At 46.0% G+C, this 6,496-nt stretch overlaps 1 pseudogene; it reads left to right on the forward strand.

The window, feature by feature from the left end:
* Positions 1-4,184: 4,184 nt before the first annotated feature.
* On the forward strand, positions 4,185-5,127 carry LOC116833753 (olfactory receptor 52K1-like; annotated as a pseudogene).
* Positions 5,128-6,496: the final 1,369 nt, after the last annotated feature.

Genomic DNA, 6,496 nt, shown 5'->3' on the forward strand with positions numbered 1-6,496 from the left:
TGGTAGGAGAGAGACCAGCACAATAAAGACAATGAATTTCATGAAGGCAGACTTCAGCAAAGTCAGGGAGTTGGCAGCAGGAATGGCTTTATATATTTTGCTGCCCCAAGCACGACAGTCAGGCAGCCTTTGGCGGCGCGCCTGCAGGACCGGCAGACCTTCCACGGATTCGGCGTGCTCACCGCCGAAGCCACAGGACCAGTGGACCTCCCGCAGGCATGCTGCCGAAGGCAGCCTGACTCCCACCCTCAACAGCAACCGGCAGGTGTCCCCCCAATGGCTTGCCACCCCAGGCATGTGCTTGATGCGCTGGTGCCTGGAGCTGCCCCTGGTTGGCAGGTAAAATCCCAGGGGAAGCAAGTCTAAGGGGAAAAGCAACTGAAGACATTTGACAGCTTTTCAAAGACACATTATTAAGGGCACAATAAGAAACTATCCCACTGTGTAGGAAAAATAAGATTTCTGGCAAGAGACCACTCTGGCTTAACCGAGAGGTCTTCAATGATCTAAAACTCAAAAAAGTGTCTACAAAATTGGAAACTCGGTTAAATTACCAAGGATGAATATAAACAAATAACACAAGTCTTTATGGATAAAATTAGAAAGGCCAAGGCACAAGATGAGATCAAACTAGCTAGATTCATAAAAGGAAACAAGAAAACATTCTACAAATACATTAGACGCAAGAGGAAGACCAAGGACAGAGTAGGCCCGTTATTCAATGAGGGGGGAAAGACAATAACAGAAAATGTGGAAATGGCAGAGGTACTTAATGACTTCTTTGTTTTGGTTTTCACCAAGAAGGTTGGAGGTGAGTGAATGTCTAACATAGTGAATGTCAGTGAAAATGAGGTAGGATCAGAGTCTAAAACAGGGAAAGAACAAGTCAAAAATTACTAAAACAAGTTCGATGTCTTAAAATCCCAGGCCCTGATTAAATGCATCCTAGAATACTCAAGGAGTGACTGAGGAGATATCTGAGCCATTAGTGATTATCTCTGAAAAGTCATGGAAGACAGGCGACATTCCAGAAGAATGGGAAGGGGGCAAATATAGTGCCCATCTATAAAAAGGGAAATAACTTCTGTACCTGGAAAGATAATGGAGCAAATAATGAATCAATCAATTTGCAAACACCTAGAAGATAATAAGGTGATAAATAACAGTCAGGATGTATTTGTCAAGAACAGATCATGTCAAACCTTTGACAGAGTAACAAGCCTTGTGGATGGGGGGAGCCAGTAGATATGGTATATCTTGACTTTAGTAAGGCTTTTGATAATGTCTCGCATGACCTTCTCATAAACAAACTAGGGAAATACAAAGTAGATGGAGCTATTATAAGGGGGGTGCATAACTGGTTGGAAAATTGTTCCCAGAGAGTAGTTATCAGTGTTTCACAGTCATGCTGGAAGGGCATCATGAGTGGGGTCCACGGGGATCAGTTCTGGGTCTGGTTCTGTTCAATATCTTCATCAATGATTTAGATAATGGCATAGAGAGGACACTTATAAAGTTTAGGACGATACCAAGTTTAGGAGGGTTGCAAGTGCTTTTGGAGATAGGATTAAAATTCAAAATCATCTGGACAACTGGAGAAATGCTCTGAAGTAAATACGATAACATTTCAATAAGGACAAATGCAACGTACTCAACTTAGGAAGGAACAATCAATTGCACACATACAAAATGGGAAATGATGCCTAGGAAGGAGTACTGAGGAAAGGGATCTGGGGGTCATAGTGGATCACAAGCAAAATGTGAGTGAACAGTGTAAATGCTGTTGCAAAAAAGCGAACTATCATTCTGGGATATTTAGCAAGTAGCTATAAGAAGACATGAGAAGTAATTCTTTCACCTACTCTGTTGCTGATTAGGCTAGTTGGCAACTAGATGGGAGTATTGTGTCCAGTTCTGGGCACACATTTCAGGAAAGATGTGGATAAATTGGAGAGAGTCCAGAGAAGAGCAACAAAAAAATGATTAAAAGTCTAGAAAACATGACCTAGGAGGGAAGACTGAAAAAACTTGAGTTTGTTTAGTCTGGAGAAGAGAAGAACTGAGAGGGGACATGATAACAGTTTTTCAAGTACATAAAAGTTGTTACAGGAGGAGGGAGAAAAAAGCTTGTTCTTCTTAACCTCTGAGGACAGGACAGAGGAAGCGATGGCTTAAATTGCAGCAAGGAGCGCTTTAGGTTGGACATTAGGAAAAAACTTCCGTGACTGTCAGAGTGGTTAAGCACTGGATTCTATGATTTGTTGAAACCTGGGAGCAGTTCCTCAGATTTGTGCACCTAAAAAGACACAGCTTCGGTTTGTCCTGGAGCAGCTGATGGGGAGTTCTCCCACCCTGGACTTCAATGGAGTGGGGGAATCCAGATACTCACTAGGCTCTTTGGGGATGTAATTAAGTCAGCAGTTAAGTTCGTCACAGCTCGGGGTCGACAGAATGCAGGCCTCGTCGCTTTCTCGGGGTACCGCGCCTACAGAAAAGCTGTGTAGATGTTTGAGACTCCGGGCGCTGAAGCTGGGTGGGCTAGAGTCCCTCAAATCGAGCTTCAGCATCTACAAAGGCTTGTTTTTAGGGAGGTACCCGAGTCTTCATGATCGATCTGAGCTCTAGAGACTGGCTGCCCGGCCGTCTGACACTCTCCTGTGTAGATGTAGCCCTGGGACATCGTTTTGAGATCAAAATAGAGCCCTACTCATGCATATTTCCGCAATGTACTACGTACATCCCAGGCTGAATATTCCAGAATGTGCTGTGAAATGTACGGCAGGAACGATCTTGCTAAAATGGTGTAGTTATGTTTCCTGAAAAATGTGACTTTAAGCAAAACGATGTAAAGAAAATCCAATTTCCCCATAAGAATTAATGTAAATAGGGGGGGGTTAGGTTCCAGGGAAATTTTTTTTTCACCAGACAAAAGACTATATTATATATATATACACACACACACACTAGTATAAGTTTAAACAAACAATTTAATACTGTACACAGCAATGATGATTGTGAAGCTTGGTTGAGGTGGTGGAAGTCAGAGGGGTTGGAAAGAAGGGTGGGATATTTCCCAGGGAATGCCTTACTGCTAAATGATGAACTAGCAATTGGCTGAGCCCTCAAGGGTTAACATTGTTGTTAATGTAGCCTCACACTCTACAAGGCAGCATGGAATGGAGGGAGGGGAGACAGCATGGCAGACAGAGACAGACACACACCCTGTGTGTGAGAGAGAGATTGTGCATTGCCCTTTAAGTACGCTGACCCACTCTAAGTACACTGCCTTTTTAAGTAGATCAGCAAGCTGAGACAGACAGCTGCTGCCAGGAAGCTCCCTCTTGTCCTGAGCCCTGTCGTGTCCCCCTGCTCTATGGAGATGGGGTAAGCGGGGGGCAGGAGCAGGGGGAGGGGACACCCTGACATTAGTCTTGCCCTCTCCCCCTGCCCCAGCAAGCAGGAGGCTCCTGGGGAGCAGCTCCAAGGCAGAGGGCAGGAGCAAGCACATGGCGGTGGGAGGAGGGACAGCTGACTGCCACTGTGGCAATTGATAGCTGCTGGGGCTGGCTGCACTGACAGGGAACTTAGGGCGGAAGCATGGGGAGCTGATGGGGGGGCTGCCGGTCCCACCTGGTTCCAAGGCCCACACCAGCATAGCTCAGCAACGGGGCTGCTCTTTCCTGCAAAGCAGTGGGGACAAAGCAGGCAGCTGCCAAAAACGCATTATAAGGGAGCATTGCAAGTTTTAAATGAGCATGTTCCCTAATTGATCAGGCAACAGTAACAAATTACCAGGATAACTTTAAGTGAGGATTACTGTAATGTGAATGCTCCTAGGCAAAGTACACGCAGATAAGGTAACCTGTAACAAAGTGGGGTTCATTATAATGACTGGTAAATGACATTCTAAAAGCTCTTAAATGAGTTTGCGCCAGAAATATATAAGAGTTTGTATGATTAAGTGTGATTGCAACGTTGACTGATAAACAGAACAAAAAGGTCAGTACCACATTCTTCTACGAGCTGAGGTTGGCCCTTGGAAGTATGCACTTCATTTAGGGGTTTGTTCATTCCTTGTGTTATGTTTTATTAAAAGGATAAGACATTTATGTGATGACTTACAAAAGATAGCCACACAACAAGACAAAACCTGTTCAGGTCCCAATGGGGACACATGGCTCTTGATGCCATCCGTGTTCTTTACCTGCACGGGCATCCCAGGGCTGGAAGATCTGGCCCCCACTCGATCTCGCATCCCCTTCTTCTCAATGTTCACACGTGCGCTCTTCTAGGAAACTGCACCCCTCTTGTATGTTATTCAAAGACAGAACCCTCCCTTACACAAGTCCCATGTTTCTATTTTCCTCGCCATGCTGGCCGTCATTGATCTTGGTTTTGTGCACAACTACCATGCATGCCGAAAATTCTGAAGCATTCTTCTGGTTTTTTAATTCCAGGGAGATCAACTTTAACGCCTGCTTGGTGCAGATGTTTTTCCTGCACTTGTTCTCCATCATGCAGTCTGCTGTGTTGCTGGCCATGGCCTTCGACAGGTATGTGGCCATCTGCAATCCCCTCAGGTACGCCACCATCCTGACCAATTCAGTGATAGCAAAGATCGGGCTGGTGGCTTTGGCCCGGGCTGTTCTGCTAATGGTCCCCCTGCCCTTCCTCCTCAGAAGGCTGCCCTTCTGCCAGTCCCATGTCATCTCCCATTGCTACTGTGAGCACATGGCTGTGGTGAAGCTGGCCTGTGCCGACACCAGGTTCAATAACATCTATGGGATCATCACAACTGTCTTCATTGTGGGGCTGGATCTGATGTTCATCATCCTGTCATATGTCAAGATCCTAAGGGTTGTCCTAAGCCTGGCATCCAAGGAAGAGGAGCTCAAGGCTTTCAGCACCTGTGGCTCCCACCTTTGTGCCATATTAGTGGTCTAGACACCATTGGTCCTCACCTCAACAATACACACGTTCGGGTGCCATGTCACCCCACATGTACAAATCCTAGTGGCCAGTTTCTACTTCCTCTTTCCTCCAGTGATGAACCCAATCGTGTATGGTGTGAAAACCAAACAGATTCATGACCGGGTGCTTCTCCTGTTCCGAGGGAAGAGCATCTAGGCTGACCAGGAAGGGGCTGCTAAGCAATCAGGAAGCAGAGGATGCAGGAGAGGTTTTCTGAGTAACTTAGACAGCATGTTTGTGGGCGCTTAGTGTACACTGGGATGGGACTTTCACTGCTGACTCACAGGGAGCCATACACCATCCCCTACACAAGCTTAGTGCTGCTGGCTGGAAAGTGATCTTGGTCATGTCCTTGTCCTCACTTGGCCTCATGTATGGAGTGTGTAGGAGTGTGAAGACTCATTGCACGTTCTCATGCTTTGCTGGAACATCTGGCCTTTATTACTGATACTCCCAGGCACAGCCACAGAGGTGCATGCTGCAGGAACAAATGCTGTATCAGCCCCAGAAGTTCAGTCAGCTCTGAAATGTAGCAACACATCTGGGGCCATTTAGGCACCAGAATAAGTGCTGAGTACTGGGCTTTTCTGTCCCAAATGTGCAGCCATGGAAGCTGTTGGGTGCAAACTTTTTTTTTTTCATCTGGCCTTAGTTGTGGTGCCTGAACATGTGAGAGTCTGTCCCCAGTGGTTTAACCCCACCACACAGCAGCACAATGCACCAGGTCGAGAAACGGGGGCGAGGAAAGTTGTATCTGCCTCAAAGAGCACTTTGAAACTCCCCAAATCCTTACCAGAGTGATCTCAGGCACAAAGTGTTCAAAGTTCACTTTCTGATACTGACAATAAGTAAATGAAACAGTGTTGTCTCTGTGTGTGTGTGTTAATAAAATATTTGGAGAAAAGTCATGCTCTACTTTGCTATCATCTTTGTTTCTGTTGCCTAATATATCACATTCATAATATGTATTATCTGCACCATACATATACTAACAGCATGCATTAACTACCAATAACATTAACCACAAACATTGTACCAAAAACACTAGATAAGTTAAAAAAAAGAACTAGATAAGTTCATGGAGCATAGGTCCATCAATGGCTCTTAGCCAGGATGGACAGGGATAGCGTCCCTAGCCTCTGTTTGCTAGAATCTGGGAATGGGCGACAGGGATTCCCTGTTCTGTTTATTCCCTCTGGAGTGTCTGGCATTTGCCGCTGTCAGAAGACAGGATACTGGGCTAGATGGACCTTTGGTCTGACCCACTGTGGTAAACGTCTGTCTCAAATCTGGACTTAGAGTTCAACATCTGAGTGTTTACTGTGAATCTCCCCCAAGCTTATACCCAGCTTGGATCTTACTTCGCTGCCACCAGATAAGATTTAGGCTCTTATCAGCCTGGGTTCCCCAAATTCCTTGGGGGGAACCCCCTCTCTGGCCTCCCCCACTTTCCCTGGGAGGACCCCCAAGACCCAGACCCCTGGGTCTCCCTATCTCAAACGGGAAAACAAGTTCCTCCCCCTTG

The sequence above is a fragment of the Chelonoidis abingdonii genome, chromosome 1, assembly GCF_003597395.2.
Source record: "Chelonoidis abingdonii isolate Lonesome George chromosome 1, CheloAbing_2.0, whole genome shotgun sequence".
NCBI classification, from domain to species: Eukaryota; Metazoa; Chordata; order Testudines; family Testudinidae; genus Chelonoidis; species Chelonoidis abingdonii.